This window comes from Hyperolius riggenbachi, chromosome 5 (genome assembly GCF_040937935.1).
Source record: "Hyperolius riggenbachi isolate aHypRig1 chromosome 5, aHypRig1.pri, whole genome shotgun sequence".
NCBI classification, from domain to species: domain Eukaryota; kingdom Metazoa; phylum Chordata; class Amphibia; order Anura; family Hyperoliidae; genus Hyperolius; species Hyperolius riggenbachi.
Window position 1 is genome coordinate 231,713,814 of NC_090650.1, and position 23,215 is coordinate 231,737,028.

The 23,215-nt window shown below is 48.2% G+C and overlaps 1 long non-coding RNA gene across 1 annotated transcript in view; it reads right to left on the reverse strand.

The window, feature by feature from the left end:
* LOC137517593 (uncharacterized) overlaps positions 1 to 22,696 on the reverse strand; it is a 41,890-nt gene extending 19,194 nt beyond the window's left edge. The window contains exon 1 of the long non-coding RNA XR_011020584.1: positions 22,617 to 22,696. This is a non-coding gene — a long non-coding RNA (uncharacterized lncRNA). The remainder of the gene's footprint in view (positions 1 to 22,616) is intronic.
* Between the last annotated feature and the right edge of the window lie 519 nt (positions 22,697 to 23,215).

Here is a 23,215-nt window from a genome sequence, read left to right on the forward strand (position 1 = left end):
GTGCTGCTGCTGCTGCTGGGTTAGCGTTGCCGCGTGGTCCCTGTTTATTGAACCTCTTATCTTTATTACATTTATGACTACATGGCGGTACAAAGCATGCTATCCGCACGCTTTTTGTCCTCATGCAAGGCCTGGGTTGTTGTGTCTCACAAAGAGTGGCCTTCTCCTCCTGCGCCTCCTCCTGTTCCATCACGTGTGCTGCTGCTGCTGCTGCTGCTGCTGGGTTACCGTTGCCGGTCCCTGTTTATGGAACCTCTTATCTTTATTACATTTATGACTACATGGCGGTACAAAGCATGCTATCCGCACGCTTTTTGTCCTCATGCAAGGCCTGGGTTGTTGTGTCTCACAAAGCGTGGCCTTCTCCTCCTGCGCCTCCTCCTGTTCCATCACGTGTGCTGCTGCTGGGTTAGCGTTGCCGCGTGGTCCCTGTTTATTGAACCACTTATCTTTATTACATTTATGACTGCATGGTGGTACAAAGCATGCTATCCGCACGCTTCTTGTCCTCATGCAAGGCCTGGGTTGTTGTGTCTCAAAGCGTGGCCTTCTCCTCCTGCGCCACCCTCCTCCTGTTCCATCACGTGTGCTGCTGCTGGGTTAGCATTACCGGTCCCTTTTCCTGGAACCTCTTATATGTATTACATTTATGACTGCATGCCGACAAAAAGCATGTTACCTGTGCAAAGAAAACAGACATTTCCCGCATTTAAAAGACAGTTTTCCCTTTGAAACTTTAAAATCGATTTTCTCAAAAACTATAAGCTCTTTTTGCTAAATTTTTTTTTCCTCTTGTACCCACTCCCAAGGTGCACATACCCTGTAAATTTGGGGTATGTAGCATGTAAGGAGGCTTTACAAACCACAAAAGTTCGGGTCCCCATTGACTTCCATTATGTTCGGAGTTCGGGTCGAACACCCGAACATCGCGGCCATGTTCGGCCTGTTCGGCCCGAACCCGAACATCTAGATGTTCGCCCAACACTACTGACTAGTCCAAAAAGTCAGGAAATTGCACAGCACTCCAGAGCCAGCTGGCAGGCCCTCTCCGCAAGTGAATGGGTGCCCTCTGCAGAGTATTTGCAGTGGAACAAACTTACCTGGTGCATGCAGTCTGATGGATGAGCCCCCTGCCTGGACAGATGAGTTTTCTTTGCTGCAGATACTTTGCAGAGGCCCTGGAGACTACTAGTCACTTGTGAGGAAACCGAGGAAGGTAGGGGGGGGAAGTGGTGGGTACCGCCAGGCAGCAACCAAATACTATCTGAGGAGGGGGTGCGGGTCAAGAACAAAAGTCCACCCAATGCTGTTTCCGTGGGGTACAAGTTAGTCGGGGGGTGGCTTGCATGGGGCATTCGATTTTTACCCAGGGCCCCGTAGTGCCTAGAACTGGCCTTGGCTGTCAGGTTTTACTACCTACTGTAAATGTGGCCATGCATGAAAATGACAGCCACACACAAATGCATTGTCAGGACCAGGGTACAGAATTTACTATAGTCAGATATTTACTATGGCTGAGCTACTATAAGAGCATTCTACTGATTTTTTTTAATTATTACTTATTTACTGGTTTGAGCAATTTTATTTGTTCATACTGACCACTTGGTACTGAACATGTTATTACCTGGAGTTTAGATATTCTGCCCTGCCATTTCAAGTTTGTTTCATTCCATTATGCTCTAATGTGAATTTAAAAAGGGGCCTTAGACTTTTATGTGTGAAAAGGAATAATATGCTATGCTGGTCTACTTTTGCTGTAATTACATTCAATAAAATGGTTGAAATAGAAAACATGGGTCTTAGTAGTTCTTGTTCTAGTACATTATTGTGGCAAAGCATGATGACTTTTTCATACCAGAGTTTTGCTCTTAGAAGACTGCTGGAACTAGATAACTGTATTTTGAGGCCTGCATTGGGTCGAGTACCCGCAGGTTACCCGAATTGCAGGCCGGGTCCGGGTACCTGTTGATTCTAATCGTGTTGTGGCCTGCGGGTCAGATTGCGGGTAGTAAAAGCAAGCAAGCGTGTGATAGTTTAGTCAAAAGTAAAAAAAAAAAAGAAAAAATGATCTTAAATAAATAAACCAAATCTAAAGAAGTGTTTAAGTATTTATATAGCGCAGACATATTACACAGCGCTGTACAGAGTAGATTGTCCTGTCACCAACTGTCCTTCAGAGGGGCTCACAATTTAGCCCCTACCATCGTCATATGTCTATGTATGTATCGTGTAGTGCATGTATCATAGTCTAGGGTCAATTTTGGGGGAAGCCAATTCACTTATGTTTGTTTTTGGTATGTGGGAAGAAACCGGAGTGCACAGAGGAAACCCACACAGACACGGTGAGAACATACAAACCGAGGAGCCAGCACTGGAAGGAGAGACCGCTTACTTTACAACCTTCCAGTGAGACTACCAATGCATATTTTATAATAAAATAGGAACAAGAGGTATGTCCGCAACACTTGGCAATATAAATGAGAGTGTGCAAGAGCCCAAAATTATATACATGCACAGCTGAGAAAAAGAAGGCCCATATGAGCAGCACCACTCAAGAATATAACAATTTATTCGAAAAATATATACAGTAAATCATATATAATATAATGACATTAATGAATTTCAATGGATTAAAATCAATTAAAACAGACTACTTAGTCCTATACTACTTCAGCTGCAAACAATCATGCCCATTTTACCAGACAGTATATGCAACAATATGTAAGCGCATATGATTAATTAATACCTAAAAAGTGTATATTTCCAGCTTGGTGGGCATCTATGCAGAATCCACCAGTGGTTGAATCCAGATTCAGTAATGTGCACGGCTTTCTCCAACCCACCATAGGTCGGGAGGTCCCTTGGCGTCCTTCTGACTCCTCTCCCGGTCCCTCCACAGAAATGACAACTGGCAGCTCCCGGGGACACCGGGACCGAGTGTCGAGCTCCCTCTTCCTGAAAGATGACGTTAGTCGTCATCACGCCGGCCGCCTCGTGTCATCAGGGCGGCTGGCGTGACAGTACTGTGCATGCGCGATTAAACCGTGCATGCGCAGTACTGTCAGGCCGGGCGCTGTGGTGATGCGAGGCGGCTGGCGTGATGACGACTAACGTCATCTTTCAGGAAGAGGGAGCCCGACACTCGGTCCCAGTGTCGCCGGGAGCCGGCGGGTGTTATTTCTGTGGAGGGACCAGGAGAGGAGCCAGAAGGACGCCGAGGGACCTCCCGACCTGCGGTGGGCTGGAGAAAGCCCCAGGTAAGTTCAGATTTTGTTTTTATCCACTGCTCAGAGTTCCTTTACGTTTAATATTTTAAGGGCCCCTTTCCGCCTAGCCCGAACGAAGAGCTGCTACTGCGGCTGTGCTGGATCCGGGAGAGGTAAATAATATCAAGCCTTTGCAAGCTTGTCGGGGGAGGATACTGGAGAGCCAGCGCTGGACTCCCTGAAGCTACAGGGGAGGGTTGTTTTTTTTTTTACCTTACAGAGTCTCTTTAAGGCTAGGTTCACAGGAGGAGTTGTTGCATTCCCTGTAACAGCGGTAACACAAAGGGTTACCTGTGCATTGCATTGGTTACAGTAAAGAATACAGGCAATAAAAAAATGTCTCACTTTTACTATTAACGTGCAATTTGTAGAAGCAGTAGTGTGCTGTACCCTGTTAGCCATGAGTAAAAGCAAGGAGTTTTGAATTAGGATGATACCATTTATTGGCTAACTTAGAGATGGATAAACAGTGAGCTTTTGGCTTATAAAAAGCCTGCCGGACTGGTTCCTGACAAACACTGAAAAACACAGCTTATCTACACTGACATACATAGGAGAAAAATTATTTAGCAAACATAAATGTAATTAGATGCCTCAACTGTTACTGAGGAGGCTTTCCCAGGCATATTGGCTAAATTGATAAGGTCAACAGTTCCCTCAACATGACATGAAGCAGATTCTGGTGATGGGGAGACATCGTAAATTCCGAGTTCAAATTGTAACTGGGCTGGTTACATGCACCATTAATTCTAAGCTTAAGAGAATTGTGGCATTTAAAACCAGCACATGAAAGCAAATAAAATGAATAGTGACAGTGAACACCATCTTACACAGCATATGGCACACAAAATGAATGAAAAGATAGAAAAAATAGAATTAAAAAAATTGTGGCATTCAAAACCCATCGTACCAGCGCAAGAAGTTAGAGTCCTTGTTTAAACCATCTTCTACAGTTTTGAACCAATGTATAAACTTTGTTTCTTGTGTTGTAGAAATGCACTGCACGCACGCACGCACGCACGCACGCACGCACACACACACACCTGTAAACGCTGCCGAAAAAGTTTCAGTCATTAAAAAAAAAAAACATAGGCCTATTTGTCACATTACAGTGGTGAGGCACAATGGCTGCTTTGTAAAGCGGTTTACTGCTTGCAATGCACCACCTATGTGACATCCCCAGTGCTGTATAACGTGTTGCAGTATGATAACGAACTGCAAATACGCACTGAGGCTTTATTCACATCTAAAATCAAAATCGCAAACGTCAGCGTTTTGCGATTTTTAAAGCTTTTTTTTTTTTAAAGCGCTTTTCTAAAGCGCTTTTGCAGAGTGATTTTTTAATTCACTCCCTGACACAAGTCAGGAAGTGAATTATTTGACCCGGAAAAGAATAAATACAATGTATTGTATTCTTAAAAGCGTTAACGCAAACGCCGAATAAAGCGATTTGTGAGCGTTTTGCGTTTTCCCTATACCTTCCATAGGAGCAAAATCGCCCTAAAAATGGTACATGCAGCGCTTTTGTGAACGGAAAGCAGATGAAAGCCGCTGATATGAACTATCCCATAAGGATTAATTGCACAAGGTATTTTAGGGCGTTTTTCAAAGTCGCCGGCACTCAAAAAAAGCGCAAAACACCCTAGGTGTGAACAGGCACTAACAGGTACAGCAAGGCATACTTTTCATTGACTGTATGCGACTGAACGCAGCTGTAACATGCGTTGTAACTTCATTCAGTTGCTTTTATAGACATACAGGGAACACAACCACTCACTGAGAATGTGGCCTTGGGATTTAGGTACAGTAAATGTATGTCTGTGGTGTTTGGAATCTTTGCACAAGTTTTGGCAGTCCTCAGCATCCTTTCATGAAGGTGTTAAATGTTATTTCCCTGGTACTGGTCTGCTATATTTGTGTCAGTTTGCTAAATAGTAGCTCCACACATATGTACATTATGCCAGTGTAATGGAATAGGTCTCTGGCATTGATTCAAACTATATCAGTGGCAGACACTGCCAGCTGTGCGCCCCTGTGCTGACATGCAGCTAAAAGTAGGTGTGACCATAACAAAAGCGGGTGTAGTTATAACAAAAGTGGGTGTGGTCACATTGCATATATTTACCAATACAGTCTGTAGCAATCTTACCTGAGGCCCAGAAACATGCATTATACAGCTCATTGAACAAAAGCGAAAAATGCAGCTATTTAGAGGTTGTTAATAAATTAATCCTGCCATTATCACATAACACTGATCCCTTGCTCACTCCATTTATTACTCATACTATTGCAATTCCCTCTACACAGGCATCGCACATAATGATCTTGCACAGGCTGCAGGTAGTACAAAGCACCATTGCCAGGTTGTTAAAGTGGTCTGAAACTGACATAACATTTAATAAAGAGGTGTTTTCCTAATTTTTATTACTCATACAGTTGTCATATTTGCTGTGGTGCACACCTAATATTGTCTGTTTACAAATTACAAGTTTCCAAAGTGTTGTTTTTCTTGCCCTGAACGCTGGCGTTGCATTTTATTCTTTTTCTATTATAAATTCTTTTTATCATATATTAAAACCTTATAATGAGCTATTCTGAATTTTGTGTGTGCCTGAAGCGGAGACTGTGGCCTCAATTCACGGAACATTATCAAACGTTTATCAAACACTTTATCAAACGTTTGATAATTTACCTCATGGGTAAAATCTAATTTTAAAGTCACTAAGGTGTTATATATTTATCGAATGTTTTACCGATAAAACGTTCAACAAATATATAACACCTTAGTGAATTCAAAATGAGATTTTACCCATGAGGTAAATTATCAAACGTTTGATAAAGTGTTTGATAAACGTTTGATAAAATCCGTGAATTGAGGCCAGTATCTCAGGCCCGGTGCACACCAAAACCCGCTAGCAGATCCACAAAATGCTAGCAGATTTTTAAACACTTTTTTTATTTTTCGGAGGCGTTTTGCTAGCGTTTTGCTGATTGCTGCTGCGGATTTCAGTATAGCATTTTTCATATATTGTTACAGTAAAGCTGTTACTGAACAGCTTCTGTAACAAAACCGCCTGGCAAACCGCTCTGATCTGCCGTTTTTCAGCGGTTTGCGTTTTTCCTATACTTAACATTGAGGCAGAAATGCCCCCGCAATCCAAAAAATACCTCACCCTGGGAGGATTCATTTCTGCAAAACGCCTTCCGCTGTGGTGTGCACACCCCCATTGAAATACATTACCCTAGCGTATCCGCAGCCGCAAGTGGCTGTAAAAACGCTCAAAAAGCCGCTCGGTGTGCCCCAGCCCTCAGAGAGTGTTTGTTTACATGGCAGTGTTGAGGCATTTGTGTTTAACAACTAAAACAGATAATGTTATCTAGTTTGGATTGTTTAACCATTTAAATGTGTTGTTCTGCTAGAATTTTTTTCTGGGACAGTAGCTTTCAAGCTGTGAGGAATCTTTTAGAGCAAAGTAGAAATGCTGGCTTTTAGACCACTTTAATAAATCAACCGTGCCATTACCACATAACACTGATCCCTTGCTCACTCCATTTATTACTCATAAATTAAAATCAATACTTTTTATGCAGACTTGCTTACTGGCTTCAGCCCTGCATGATGTCATTATACCTATTCCCTATCCTTCTGGACTGTGGTGATTCCCCAATATGCCATTCAGGGGTGCAGCTAAGGTTTTTGTGGCCCAAGCGGCCCACAACCTGTGTCCCCCTCCTGAAGGGAGCGACGCTGTGGCAAAAAACATTGGCGTGGCCATGACATGATGTGGGCGGAGCCAATTGCATAACTCTATCATTTCAATGTGGACCACTAATCTCTGATCTCTTTTGTTTCACCTGTCCTGGTCACCTCTGTTCCCCCAGCTCCCCATGTCATCTCATGTCCCCCCAGCTCCCAAATGGTATCTCTTGTCCCCCCAGCTCCCCATGTCATCTCTTGTCCCCTCAGCTTCCCTGTGTCATCTCTTGTCCCCCAGCACCTCCCCGTGTCATCTCTTGTCCCCCCAGCTCCCCCATGGCATCTCTTGTCCCCCCAGCTTCCCTGTGTCATCTCTTGTCCCCCCAGCACCTCCCAGTGTCATCTGTTGTCCCCCCCAGCACCCCCATGTCATCTCTTGTCCTCCCAGCTCCCCCATTTCATCTCTTGTCCCCCCAACTACCCATGTCATCTCTTGTCCCCCCAACTTCCCTGTGTCATCTATTGTCCCCTCAGCACCTCCCCATGTCATCTCTTGTCCCTCCAGCTCCTCCCCGTGTCATCTCTTGTCCCCCCCAGCACCTCCCTGTGTCATCTCTTGTCCCCCCAGCTCCCCATGTCATCTCTTGTCCCCCCCCAACTTCCCTGTGTCATCTCTTGTCCCCCTAGCACCTCCCTATGTCATCTCTTGTCCCTCCAGCTCCTCCCCGTGTCATCTCTTGTCCCCCTAGCTTCTCCCCGTGTCATCTCTTGTCCCCCCAGCACCTCCCCGTGTCATCTCTTGTCCCCCCAGCACCTCCCCCGTGTTATCTCTTGTCCCCCCAGCACCTCCCCGTGTCATCTCTTGTCCCCCCAGCTCCCCATGTCATCTCTTGTCCTCCCAGCTCCCCCATTTCATCTCTGGTCCCTCCAGCTCCCCATGTCATCTCTTGTCCCCCCAACTTCCCTGTGTCATCTCTTATCCCCACAGCACCTCCCTGTGTCATCTCTTGTCCCTCCAGCTCCTCCCCATGTCATCTCTTGTCCCCTCAACTCCCCCATTTCATCTCTTGTCCCCCAGCTCCCCCATTTCATCTCTTGTCCCCCCCCCACCTCCCCATGTCATCTCTTGTCCCCCAAGCCCCCTATGTCATCCCTTGGCCCCCAGCTCTCCTGTGTCATTTCTTGTCCCCCCCAGCTCCCCCATGTCATCTCTTGTCACCCCCCCCCCCCCCCGAGCTCCCCATGTCATCTCTTGAGCCCCCAGCTCCCCCATGTCATCTCTTGTCCACCAAGCTCCCCCATGTCATCTCTTGTCACCCCCCCCCCCCCGAGCTCCCCATGTCATCTCTTGAGCCCCCAGCTCCCCCATGTCATCTCTTGTCCACCAAGCTCCCTCATGTCATCTCTTGTCCCCCCAGCTCCCCCATGTCATCTCTTGTCCCCCCATGGTATATCTTGTCCCCCCAGCTCCCCAGTGTTATCTCTTCTCCCCCCTTCCCCCCCCCCCAGCTTCACTGTGTCATCTCTTGTCCGCCCAGCCTCCCTGTGTCATCTCTTGTCTCTCTTTCAATGTGGACCACTAATCTCTGATCTCTTTTGTTCCACCTGTCCTGTGTCACCTCTGTTCCCCATGTCACCTCTAGTCCCCCTGTGTCACCTCTATTCCCTTGTGTAACCTCTTGTCCCCCTCTGTGTAAACATATGTCCTGCTGTGCCTCTTTGGTCCCCATGTCACCTGTTGTCCCCCTCGGTGTCACCTCTGTTCTCCCTGTGTCACTTCATCTCCTCTGTTACCCAATGTCACCAACTCAACCCCACTGTATCACGTCAGTCCCCCCACTGTGTTTCCCATGTTACCTCTTTCTCCATGTCACTGCTTGTCTCTTCAGCTTTCCCCCATGTCACCTTGTGCCCCCGGCATCCCCATCACCAGTTATGCCCTCCGCCTTCCCCCCCAAGTCACCTCTTGTGCCCCCGGCTTCCCTCCCTGTGTCACCCCAGCTTCCCCGTGTCATCTCGACCCCCCCCCGTCATCTCTTGTTCCCCCAGCTCCCCCATCATTGCTTGTCCCCCAGCTTCCCCCACCACCTCTTCCCCCCCCCCCCCCAGCTACCTTGTGTCATCTTTGGTCCCCTCCAACTCTTCCCTGTGTCATATCTTGTTCTCCCAGCTCCCCATGTCATCTCATGTCCCCCCAGCTCCCCAATGGTATCTCTTGTCCCCCCAGCTCCCCATGTCATCTCTTGTCCCCCCAGCTTCCCGTGTCATCTCTTGTCCCCCAGCACCTCCCAGTGTCATCTCTTGTCCCCCCAGCTCCCCCATGTCATCTCTAGTCCTCCCAGCTCCCCCATTTCATTTCTTCTCCCCCCAACTCCCCATGTCATCTCTTGTGCCCCCAACTTCCCTGTGTCATCTTTTGTCCCCCCAGCACCTCCCTGTGTCATCTCTTGACCCCCCAGCTCCCCATGTCATCTCTTGTCCCCCCAGCTCCCCCATGTCATCTCTTGTCCCCCCAACTTCCCTGTGTCATCTCTTGTCCCTCCAGCTCCTCCCCGTGTCATCTCTTGTCCCCCCAGCACCTCCCCGTGTCATCTCTTGTCCCCCCAGCACCTACCTGTGTCATCTCGTGTGTCCCCCAGATCCTCCCTGTGCCATCTCTTGTCCCCCCAGCACCTCCCTGTGTCATCTCTTGTCCCCCCAGCTCCCCATGTCATCTCTTGTCCCCCCAGCTCCCCCATGTCATCTCTTGTCCCCCCAACTTCCCTGTGTCATCTCTTGTCCCCCCAGCACCTCCCCAATATCATCTCTTGTCCCCCCAGCTCCTCCCCGTGTCATCTCTTGTCCCCCCAGCACCTCCCTGTGTCATCTCTTGACCCCCCAGCTCCCCATGTCATCTCTTGTCCCCCCAGCTCCTCCCCGTGTCATCTCTTGTCCCCCCAGCACCTCCCTGTGTCATCTCTTGACCCCCCAGCTCCCCATGTCGTCTCTTGTCCCCCCAGCTCCCCCATGTCATCTCTTGTCCCCCCAACTTCCCTGTGTCATCTCTTGTCCCCCCAGCACCTCCCCATGTCATCTCTTGTCCCCCCAGCTCCTCCCCGTGTCATCTCTTGTCCCCCCAGCACCTCCCTGTGTCATCTCTTGACCCCCACCTCCCCATGTCATCTCTTGTCCCCCCAGCTCCTCCCAGTGTCATCTCTTGTCCCCCCAGCACCTCCCTGTGTCATCTCTTGACCCCCCTGCTCCCCCATTTCATCTTTGGTCCCCCCAGCTCCCCATGTCATCTCTTGTCCCCCCAACTTCCCTGTGTCATCTCTTATCCCCCAGCACCTCCCCGTGTCATCTCTTGTCCCCCCAGCACCTCCCCGTGTCATCTCTTGTCCCCCCAGCACCTCCCTGTGTCATCTCGTGTCCCCCCCAGGTCCTCCCTGTGTCATCTCTTGTCCCCTCAGCACCTCCCCATGTCATATCGTGTCCCTCCAGCTCCTCCCAGTGTCATCTCTTGTCCCCCCCCAGCACCTCCCTGTGTCATCTCTTGTCCTCCCAGCTCCCCCATTTCATCTCTGGTCCCCCCAGCTTCCCATGTCATCTCTTGTCCCCCCAACTTCCCTGTGTCATCTCTCATCCCCCCAGCACCTCCCTGTGTCATCTCTTGTCCCTCCAGCTCCTCCCCATGTCATCTCTTGTCCCCTCAACTCCCCCATTTCATCTCTTGTCCCCCCTCGGCCCTATGTCATCTCTTGGCCCCCAGCTCTCCTGTGTCATTTCTTGTCCCCCCCCCCCAGCTCCCCCATGTCATCTCTTGCCCCCCTCCCCCCCGAGCTCCCCATGTCATCACTTGAGCCCCCAGCTCCCCCATGTCATCTCTTGTCCACCAAGCTCCCTCATGTCATCTCTTGTCCCCCCATGGTATATGTTGTCCCCCCAGCTCCCCAGTGTTACCTCTTGTCCCCCCCCCCCCAGCTTCACTGTGTCATCTCTTGTCCGCCCAGCCTCCCTGTGTCATCTCTTGTCTCTCTTTCAATGTGGACCACTAATCTCTGATCTCTTTTGTTCCACCTGTCCTGTGTCACCTCTGTTCCCAATGTCACCTCTAGTCCCCCTGTGTCACCTCTATTCCCTTGTGTAACCTCTTGTCCCCCTCTGTGTAAACATATGTCCTGCTGTGCCTCTTTGGTCCCCATGTCACCTGTTGTCCCCCTCGGTGTCACCTCTGTTCTCCCTGTGTCACCTCATCTCCTCTGTTACCCAGTGTCACCAACTCAACCCCACTGTATCACGTCGTTTCCCCCCACTGTGTTTCCCATGTTACCTCTTTCTCCATGTTACCTCTTGTCTCTTCAGCTTTCCCTCATGTCACCTTGTGCCCCCTGCATCCCCATCACCACTTATGCCCTCCGCCTTCCCTCCCCCCCCCCAGTCACCTCTTGTGCCCCTGGCTTCCCTCCCTGTGTCACCCCCGTGTCATCTCGCCCCCCGTCATCTCTTGTTCCCCCAGCTGCCCCCATCATCGCTTTTCCCCCAGCTTCCCCCACCACCTCTCCCCCCCCCCCAGCTACCTTGTGTCATCTTTGGTCCCCCCAGCTCCTCCCTGTGTCATATCTTGTTCCCCCAGCTCCCCCATGTCATCTCATGTCCCCCCAGATCCCCAATGGTATCTTTTGTCCCCCCAGCTCCCCATGTCATCTCTTGTCCCCCCAGCTTCCCTGTGTCATCTTTTGTCCCCCCAGCACCTCCCAGTGTCATCTCTTGTCCCCCCAGCTCCCCCATGTCATCTCTTGTCCCCCCAGCTCCCCCATGTCATCTCTTGTCCTCCCAGCTCCCCCATTTCATCTCTTGCCCCCCCAACTCCCCATGTCATCTCCTGTCCCCCAACTTCCCTGTGTCATCTCTTGTCCCCTCAGCACCTCCCCATGTCATCTCTTGTCCCTCCAGCTCCTCCCCGTGTCATCTCTTGTCCCCCCAGCACCTCCCTGTGTCATCTCTTGTCCCCCCAGCTCCCCATGTCATCTCTTGTCACCCCAGCTACCCCATGTCATCTCTTGTCCCCCCAACTTCCCTGTGTCATCTCTTGTCCCCCCAGCACCTCCCCATGTCATCTCTTGTCCCTCCAGCTCCTCCCCGTGTCATCTCTTGTCCCCCCCAGCACCTCCCCGTGTCATCTCTTGTCCCCCCAGCACCTCCCTGTGTCATCTCGTGTCCTCCCCAGCTCCTCCCTGTGTCATCTCTTGTCCCCTCAGCACCTCCCCATGTCCTCTCTTGTCCCTCCAGCTCCTCCCCGTGTCATCTCTTGTCCCCCCAGCACCTCCCTGTGTCATTTCTTGTCCTCCCTGCTCCCCCATTTCATCTCTGGTCCCCCCAGCTCCCCATGTCCTCTCTTGTCCCCCCAACTTCCCTGTGTCATCTCTTATCCCCCAGCACCTCCCCGTGTCATCTCTTGTCCCTCCAGCTCCTCCCCATGTCATCTCTTGTCCCCTCAACTCCCCCATTTCATCTCTTGTCCCCCAGCTCCCCCATTTCATCTCTTGTCCCCCCCCCACCTCCCCATGTCATCTCTTGTCCCCCCAGCTCCCTATGTCATCTCTTGGCCCTCAGCTCTCCTGTGTCATTTTTTGCCCCCCCCCTAGCTCCCCCATGTCAACTCTTGTCCCCCCCCCCCTTGAGCTCCCCATGTCATCTCTTGTGCCCCCAGCTCCCCCATGTCATCTCTTGTCCACCAACCCCCCTCATGTCCCCCCAGCTCCCCCATGTCATCTTTTGTCCCACCATGGTATCTCTTGTCCCCCCAGCTCCCCAGTGTTATCTCTTGTCCCCCCCCAGCTCTACTGTGTCATCTCTTGTCCCCCTAGCTCCTCCCCGTGTCATCTCTTGTGCCCCCAGCTCCCCCATGTCATCTCTTGTCCACCATGGTATCTCTTGTCCCTTCAGCTCCCCAGTGTTATTTCTTGTCCCCCGAGCTTCACTGTGTCATCTCTTGTCCGCCCAGCTTCACTGTGTTATCTCTTGTCCCCCTAGCAGTGGGGCCGCCTTCTTTTTTTTTTTTCTTCTTCTTCAAAAGCTTTATACTTCCAGCACTACTTTACAAAAAATGTAAAAAACATTCTACACCAAAACATTTCAAAAAAATCGCTAGGCATACCTAGGAAATCGCTAGGCACATGCATTGAATCGCTTAGAAACATCACTTCTAAAATGCTTAGCATTTACAATTACACTAGTGCTTTTAGGTGTGCACCAGCCCTCACACAAACCCTCTGGTATCTATGCTTAACACTAACCATCTACGTCTTAACACTAGCCCTCTTTCATTTATGCCTAACACTAACCAGGCCCCAAAGCAGCAGCATAGCAGCTTAACTGTGGCAGCAAAACACAGTCAGAGTTCCGGCATAGCTACATAGTAGCGGAACTCCAAAACACCCGGAAACTTTGGGTGCGGCTATAGGCAGCCATGTTAATAGCCAGAAATGGCAGATATAACAGGAAACTTGGGCGCCTGAGGTGCCCGGTAAAATTAGCAGGCAGTGGGGCCGCCTGCTATACAAACTGTAGTTACAACTAGCAGCAGTTCGTATAACAGATGGCCCCAACACCCGCTATTTTTATTGAGCACCTAAGATGCCCAAAATTCCCCAGCGCCAAAATGTACTGCTTATTTATATGAGAGGAGGGAAGGAAGGGGGAGAGAGACAGAGATATGGGGAAGAGAGAGATGATGAAGAGAGGAAAGGTGGGGAGACAGAGGAAATTGAGATATGAGAGGTAAGGTGGCCGCTAACAATACAATTCCTTGAACAATCGTTTACAAATGATTATTCCAATAAATGATCGGTAATGAATGTTTGGGACCCACAAATGGACATAAATCTCCTAACCAATCTGATTGACGGATCAATTTCATTAATCTGATCGGATCAGTTAGGAGATTTTTGTCTATCAGCGGTCCCAAAACATTCATTTCCTATAGATCATATGAATAATTGTTAGTAACTGATCGATTGCTGAGCGGTGTTATTTGTGGCCACCTTAAGGGAGAGCAAAGAGAGAGGGAGAAAGAGATAAAAATGAAAAAATATGTTCCTGTATATTACCGTACATATCATCACCCCAATATATCACCACACCCCAAATGCATGGTAAAGACTCGAGTCTGGTGTGCTAATGCCCAAAAAATCTATAAGTGCCAGTGCAAATGTACAGTGAAAGTGTCATCAATATAAAGTGCTAAAGCGTAGGGGTATATATATATGCTCATACCAGAATCAGTAAGTGACAAAATAACATAGGTATAAGTGATATGGCAGGCATAAGGAAAGAAAATAAGGGGGCCACAGTCGGCTGCAATACTACACCGGTCAGCGTTTAAAGAGGAGCAGCAATATATCCAGGTGGAGGGAGGCGTATAGGGAGCGAGAGAGAGAGAATGGCGAAGAGAGAGGGGGAGAGATGGGGAAGAGAAGAAAGTAGAGGGAGAGAAAGTGGTTTGTTATTGGGAAGTTGACCTTCACTGCTCCCCATACCTCCAAACTTCTACTGTTTCTGTGTGACCTCTGCACACCATTTATGTCTGTGAGGGGCAGGGGAGATAAGGGCAGCGGCACACAGAAGGTCAAAAGGACAGTGCTGTGTGTCTTCTGCCTGAACACAGACAGCACAACTTTACAGGCACACAGGCAGGGCCGGGCCGAGGCAGAAGCGAGAGAGGCTCCAGCCTCAGGGCACAGGGTAGGAGGGGGCGCACAACTCACTCAGCTATCATTCCTCTATTTTGTTTGAAGCAGAGAGAATAAGGAGGGGGATACATGGCAGTGACTGCAAGCCAGATAACTAGAGATTAAGGTGTTGGGGGCCCTGGGGCACCTCTTAGTCTAATAGCAATCAGTGTGTGACGGCTGGGGTGGGATGGATGCATGGATGGGTGCACTTTGGTGTCTCAGCCTTGGGTGCTGGAGGACCTTGTCCCGGCTCTGCACACAGGAGGAGAGCAGTGGCGGACACAGCCAGCATCGGTGCTAAATACCAATTGCGTGCCCCTGACAGGCAGCTAAAAGTGGGTGTTCCCACAACTAAATCGGGAGTGGTTACACATTGCATATATTTACCAATACAGTCGATGGCAACCTTCCCCGAGACCCAGAAATATTTACTGATGGATGCATACATGTGAAAACTGCATTATACAGCTTAATGAACAAAAGCAAAACTAAACCCCAAGGCCGCCAATCCTGCATCATCTCATTACGACTGAGCTTGACATGACAGGCTCTGTCTTTTATACTTGAAAGCACACCTGAATTGAGAGCGATATGGAGGCTGCCATATTTATTTTGAAACAATACACATTGCCTGGCTGTCCTGCTGATCCTCAGCTTCTAATACATTTAACAAGGATGTATAGTGTAAACCAAGCGCTAAGGTTAAAAGATCAATTGGTAATCAATTGCTCAGCTGCGTGTTAAAAAGGGGAAAACCCTCCACCCCTTGCAAAATTGTAAACAGTATTGAAAAATATAACACGCGGTAGATGAAGTTCTAATTCTATTTAATTTAAAATCCTAAAATAAAATCACATAAAATCACATAAACTGCAACGGGTTAGCCACCCTTAAACCACACACACACACACACCTATATTGAAGGGCCCTTCAGTATTCTGCTAAAAAGATAAAAACATTTTTTTTAAAAAGGATTAACTAAAAATGGACAGTCCAAAAACTTACAAAAAGGAGCGTCCTCCTTACAGTAGTATTTAGAGGTGTCTTTAAACTGATTCAGCAACAGCTCACACTTGCCCGACGCTCTTATAAGCGTTACATAAAAATGTCTTTCACACAAACTCACGGGTACCTCCTTGATGTGTTACTTCTTACAAGACGTGCCCGTGAAGTGTTCCGGTCAATGGTCCAGGACTTTCTCTTGCTAGCTCCACAAAGAGCGCTAATATGATCGGCGGCAACTGCCCAAGCGTCTTCTCCAAGCCGGCGACTCCGTGCAGGCTGCGTCACTTCCGCCCGTCAAGCTCTGCAAGCCGCTGTACGTACTTCCGCCCGGATGGATTCCACTGGGGTTTCGCTGTTCGCGGTGACGTCACCACTAAGGAACTTGGAATTATGTGCACGGGTAGCCGCTGCGCGCTTAGACTGCTTTCCCAGTTCCAGTCCTAGATACTTGTTGTCCGCAGAGATTAAACACCTCTTTTACCTCAATGCGTTTCAGCCAATTACGATGGCCTTCATCGGGAGGATATTAGCTTATGGAGCAGTCGGCCATGATCATTCAATATATATCTTCATTAAGTCCGCCTTTCTTGTATGGTGTTACTGCCCTGCTGAAGTATAGTCAATGGTCACAGGGAGCCATTGACTATACTTCAGCAGGGCAGTAACACCATACAAGAACACCAAGTATCTAGGACTGGAACTGGGAAAGCGGTCTAAGCGCGCAGCGGCTACCCGTGCACATAGTTCCAAGTTCCTTAGTGGTGACGTCACCGCGAACAGCGAAACCCCAGTGGAATCCAGCCGGGCGGAAGTACGTACAGCGGCTTGCAGAGCCTGACGGGCGGAAGTGACGCAGCCTGCATGGAGTCGCCGGCTTGGAGAAGACGCTTGGGCAGTTGCCGCCGATCATATTAGCGCTCTTTGTGGAGCTAGCAGAAGAAAGTCCTGCTGGACCATTGACCGGAACACTTCATGGGCACGTCTTGTAAGAAGTAACACATCAAGGAGGTACCCGTGAGTTTGTGTGAAAGACATTTTTATGAAACGCTTATAAGAGCGTCGGGCAAGTGTGAGCTGTTGCTGAATCAGTTTAAAGACACCTCTAAATACTACTGTAAGGAGGACGCTCCTTTTTGTAAGTTTTTGGACTGTCCATTTTTAGTTAATCCTTTTTAAAAAAAATGTTTTATCTTTTTAGCAGAATACTGAAGGGCCCTTCAATATAGGTGTGTGTGTGTGGTTTAAGGATGGCTACCCCGTTGCAGTTTATGTGATTTTATTTTAGGATTTTGAATTAAATAGAATTAGAACTTCATCTAGCGCGTTATATTTTTCAATTCCAATACATTTAGCCATAGACCCTGAACAAGCAAGCAAATCAGATGTTTCTGACTAAGGGCTGGAATCCACTAGAGCGATTTTCTGAGCGATTAGGGAGCGATTCAAACCGTTAGCAATTTCCCTAAACGCTCAGCTAATGTTAATGGATGGGCCAAATTCCACTGGAGTGCTAGCGATTACCAAATCGCAAAATGCAGGACATGCAGCATTTTTCGTGTTTAGAGGTTAGCGTTTCTGCAATGTAAAGTATATAAACACTGGCATAATCGCTCATGAAAACCTGCACAGAGCGATTTTGCTAGCATTTTTACATTACTGCATACTGTAACAAAATTAAAATTAATTGAAAGGACCAATCAGAATTTAGAACGCTAATTGCTAACCGCTACACAACCACTGATAAATTACACTTTTTAAAATCGCTACCGAAAACACTCATGAAATCGCTTACAAAACGCTCATACAAAACGTTAGCGATTGTGATTAGCGATATCATTTTGTAGTGGGTTCCAGGCCTAAAGTGTGGAGCTGACTGGAGCAAATGCAAATCAATTTAGGACTGACTAGCCAAAGATGTTGCAGTCTGCAGTGGCAGTTTACAATCTAGACTACCTGGCTGGAACCTAGTACAGAGACTGAATGAGCTAGGAGGTAGGAGGTGCAGTGGATTGTAAACAGGGTGTAGCTCCAAGATTTGTTTTTAGGGTTCTATGCAGGTGCTGTATTCACTGCTGTGCTAGTTGCTGACCTGTGGCAAAAACTGAAAGTGGGCGTGGTAATGGCGGGTCATGAGCAGGGCCAAATGTACATGAACTTAGCAGTGGTGTGATTCACAGACAGTGGACATCAACAGGAAACTTTGGATGCAACCTCCTCTGCTAATTAAAAATGATGCATTATTTACTATACTGTACATATAGCAGAGATTATATTGTGAGCTCCTCTGAGGACAGTCAGTGACATGACTATGTACTCTGTAAAGTGCTGCAGAAGATGTCACTGATATATACATAATAATAATAATATGGTAGGACATTATGTTATGACTATGGGAGGATTAGATTGTGAGCTCCTCTGTAAACAGTCAGTGACATGACTATGTACTCTGTATAAGTGCTGCAGAAGATGTCAGTGCTATATAAATACATAATAATATGGTAGGACATTAGACTATGACTATGGTAGGATTAGACTGTGAGCTCCTCTGAGGACAATCAGTGACACGACTCTGTGCTCTGTAAAGTGCTGCAGAATATGTCAGTGATATATAAATACATGATAACTACTTGAGGACTGCGGTGTTAACCCCCCCCCCCCCCCCCCCCCCTAGTGACAAGGCCATTTCTTACTAAATGGGCCACTGGAGCTTTAAGCACACTCAGCACACAAGTGATTCCCCCCTTTTCTCCCCACCAACAAAGCTCTCTGTTGGTTGTGGTCTGATCGCTATCCAACTGTCTGTTTTTTTTTATAAATACTGATTGTATTTAATTTTAAATCAATTTGCTCCTTTTTTATTTATTTCCAACTCCCCCCGCCAGCTAATCAGTGTGATCAGCTGTCATAGCCTTCAGCCTATGACAGCCAATCACTTTACTGCCTACAGAGGCTGTCACACGGCTGTCCCCAGTACAGCGCTGCCTTAGATGGCAGCGCTGTAAAGGGTTATTAGACGGCGGTTTCGCTGCTGGTAGACTGAAGGCGGAGCGGAGCTCCGTCATCAGAGCAGAGATGCGCACGTGCTCTCCTGCAAGCCCCATAGGAAGCCATTCACGCCAATCAGCGTAGAGTGGTCCTGGGGCTACCACCGCATTTACACCAATTGACGTGGAGTGGTCGGGAGGTAGATCATATGGTAGGACTTTAGACTATGGTAGGATTAGATTGTGAGCTCCTCTGAGGACAGTCAGTGACATGACTATGTACTCTGTAAAGTGCTGCAGAAGATGTTACTGCTAGAAGATTCCCGCCCCCTTTTCTCCCCACCAACAGAAATCTCTGTTGATAGGGTCTGATCGCTCCCCAGCTGTTTTTTTTCCTTTTTATAAATATTGTATTTAATTTTGAATAAATTATTTTTTATTCCCCCCTCCAGCTAATCAGTGTGATCAGCTTTCATAGGTTTACGCCTATGACAGCCGATCATTTTCCTGCCTACAGAGGGGTCAGCCGTGTCACACAGCTGTCCCAAGTACAGCACTGCCTTAGATGGCAGCGCTGTACAGGGTTATTAGACGGCAGTTTCACCGTCTAACAGTCTCCGATCGGCAATTGCTGCTGGGAGACTGAAGGCAGAGAGGAGCTCCACCATCAGACCAGAGATGCGCACGTGCTCTCCTGCAAGCCCCATAGGAAGCCATTCACGCCAATCAGCGTAGAGTGGTCCTGGGGCTACCGCCGCATTTACACCAATTGACGTGGAGGTAGATAATATGGTAGGACTTTAGACTATGACTATGGTAGGATTAGATTGTGAGCTCCTCTGAGGACAGTCAGTGACATGACTATGTACTCTGTAAAGTGCTGCAGAAGATGTTACTGCTAGAAGATTCCCGCCCCCTTTTCTCCCCACCAACAGAACTCTCTGTTGATAGGGTCTGATCGCTCCCCAGCTGTTTTTTTTTATTTTTATTGTATTTAATTTTGAATAAATTCACTTCTTTTTTATTCCCCCCTCCAGCTAATCAGTGTGATCAGCTTTCATAGGTTTCAGCCTATGACAGCCGATCACTTTCCTGCCTACAGAGGGGTCAGCCGTGTCACACAGCTGTCCCAAGTACAGCACTGCCTTAGATAGCAGCGCTGTACAGGGTTTTTAAATGGCAGTGCTGCAAAGGAAGTCACTGCTATATAAATACATAATTATAATATAGTAGGGCATTATACTATGAATATGGTAGGATTAGACTGGGAGCTCCGCTGAGGACCGTCAGTGATATGACTATGTACTCTGTAAAGTGCTGCAGAAGATGTCACTACTAGAAGATTCCCCTCCCCCCTTTTCTCCCCACTAACAGAACTCTCTGTTGGTAGGGTCTGATCGCTCCCCAGCTGTTTTTATTTATATAAATTTTTATTGTATTTAATTTTGAATAAATTCAATTCTTTTTTTATTTCCCCCTCCAGCTAATCAGTGTGATCAGCTGTCATAGGCTTCAGTCTGACAGCCGATCACTTTCCTGCCTATAGAGGGGTCAGCCCGTGTCACACGGCTGTCGCTAGTACAGCACTGCTTTAGATGGCAGGGCTGTACAGGGTTATTAGACTTCGGTTTCGCCGTATAACAGTCTCCAAGCGGCAATAGCCTCTGGAAGACTGAAGGCTGAGTGGAGCTCCGTCATCAGAGCGGAGATACGTGCGCGCTCTCCTGCAAGTCCCATAGGAAGCCATTCACGCTAATCAGCGTAGAGTGGTCCTGGGGCTACCGCCGCATTCAGACCAATTGACGTGGAGCAGTCGGCAGGTAGATAATATGGTAGGACTTTAGACTATGGTAGTATTAGATTGTGAGCTCCTCTGAGGGCAGTCAGTGACATGACTATGCACTCTGTAAAGTGCTGCAGAAGATGTCACTGCTATATAAATACATTATAATATGAAAGTACATTAGACTATGACTATGGTAGGATTAGATTGTGAGCTCCTCTGAGGGCAGTCAGTGACATGACTTTGCACTCTGTAAAGTGCTGCAGAAGATGTCACTGCTATATAAATACATTATAATATGAAAGTACATTAGAGTATGACTATGGTAGGATTAGATTGTGAGCTCTGAGGACAGTCAGTGACACGACTATGTCAATTAATCTAAGAATCTAAAAAGGCCTCTTTTCCACAAACTGTTGAAATGTGTGCTCAGCAAGCGGTTACCAGGCAGCAGTCAGCAGTTACCAGGCAGCAACAAGCAGTTACCAAGCAGCAGTTACCAAGCAGCAGTGAGCAGTTGTGAACGTTTGAGAGGCATTTCACTGCCTGTAAACAGTTCGTGGAAAAGAGGCCTAATGGTGTGTACACACTTGAAAGATAAATGAAAGATATCAGACCAATTTTACCCCCTTCCATGTAGTATGAGAGCCATACTCTACCTAGTCTATTCTATGGAGCTGAACTCCCCATCAGATAAAAATCTTTGCAGGATGCTCTACACAAAGATGCTGTACACATTCAAAAGATCATTATCATTAAAAGCTCTGTTCCAGGAAAAGATCCGTTCCTGCAAAATGCATTCATAGTCTATGATATCTGCAGATCCTCATACACACCTTGTTTAAGACATTCATCTGCAGATCAGATAAACCAGGATGGATTTTCAGATCTGCAGATGATTGTCAGATATGCAGATGAAGTCTGTTAAACAAGGTGTGTATGAGGATCTGCAGATATCATAGACTATGAATGCATTTTGCAGGAACGGATCTTTTGCAGGAACAGATCATTTGCAGATAATGATCTGTTGCATGTGTACAGCATCTTTGTGTAGAGCATCCTGCAAAGATTTTTATCTGATGGGGAGTTCAGCTCCATAGAATAGACTGTGTAGAGTATGGCTCTCATACTACATGGAAGGGGGTAAACTTGGTCTGATATCTTTCATGTATCTTTCAAGTGTGTATGTAGCATTAGTCAATCTAAAATCAATTACCTGGTGGGTGGGCTAATATCCATTACCTGGCGGGTGGGTGGGCTAAAATCAATTACCTGGCGGGTGGGTGGGCTAAAATCAATTACCTGGTGGGTGGGTGGGCTAAAATCAATTGCCCGGCGCGTGGGCTAAAATCAATTACCCAGCGCGTGGGCTAAAATCAATTACCCGGCGCATGGTTGGGTGGACTAAAATCAATTACCTGGTGGGTGGGTTAAAATCAATTACCTGGCGGGTGGGTTAAAATCAATTACCTGGCAGGTGGTGATGGTGCTAAAATAATTACCTTGCGGGTGGCGAGTGGGTGGTCTAAAATCAATCACCTAGCGGATGGGCTAAAATCAATTACCTGGTGGGATAAAATGAATTACCTAGCTGGCGGGTGCGTTACTTGCAGTGCAGACACTGCAGAGGGAAAGTTTTGCAGATGCTGGGAAGGGGGCCAGACTTCTTTCTTCTCTCCCTCACCTCCTGTTATGCACGGCGGCAGAAGATTCAGCTACAGGCTTCGGGCTCTGGAAGACGCTAGAGCTCCAGCCGCCTGGTCCACGCTGTCTCCTCCTCTGCCGCTCGCACTGAATCAGGAAGTAGTGAGAGCAGCATTGCAGACTGCAGAGGAGACAGCGTGGACCAGGCGGCTGGAGCTCTAGCGTCTGCTGTAGCCTGAAGCCTGTAGCTGAATCTTCTGCCGCCGCGCATACGCATAACAGGAGGGGGGCCCCCAAGGTGAGAGAGGGAGGGATCGGAGATGGGCCACCCAGATGGGGAAAAAAGTCAGTTTATTAGGAAAAAAATTGTCAGAGAATAAGCTCCTCAAGAAACAGAACAAAAGGGGCCCACCTGCGGCTGCACAGCTGTATGTCCACCGCTGGAGGAGAGCACCCAGAAAAAAACAAAACATATTTTTCCAAATCAGCTGCAGGCTGACTGGTAAACAGTACACAGCCACTTACTGAACAGTGCTGCTCCCCTGGTCCATGTACCACTCAGCAGGATGTGGATTCAGAATCTTGGGGGGGGGGTGGGTGACACATGACAGCACTACTTGCTATTCAAGCCCCGGTTCCATCCTGCTGGAGCAGAGGCTCTCCTACAACCTCAATGAACGGGTCCACGTAAGTTATTGATGAAAGGGAGCACAGCCAGGAGAATGGGGAAGTGTGACACATGAGGGGGAAGCTGGGGGCTGCGGGTGGTGAAAAAAATAAAGATTAAAAAAAACGCCGGCTGTACTTAATAGGCCCCCATGTGGCTGCACGACCATATGACCGCCCCTGAACCCTTATAATTGCACATTAGTGGACACCCCTGGGCTAGCCCCCTGTTCAGCTCAAATGCCACAGGACGTATGAGGAATGGATGAGGACTAGAGGAAGCCCCGCTGCACAGTGCACACGAGGCACATGACGTCAGGTGAGACAGAAGTGGGAGGAGCCGCAGATGACGTAAGTGGTGGGCGGAGCCTCAGCTCGAGGAAGACGCTGCAGAAGTCGGGAGTGATGGGCGGAGCCGCGGATCGCCGGAGAGAAGGAAGGGCCCTCAAATGCCGGGA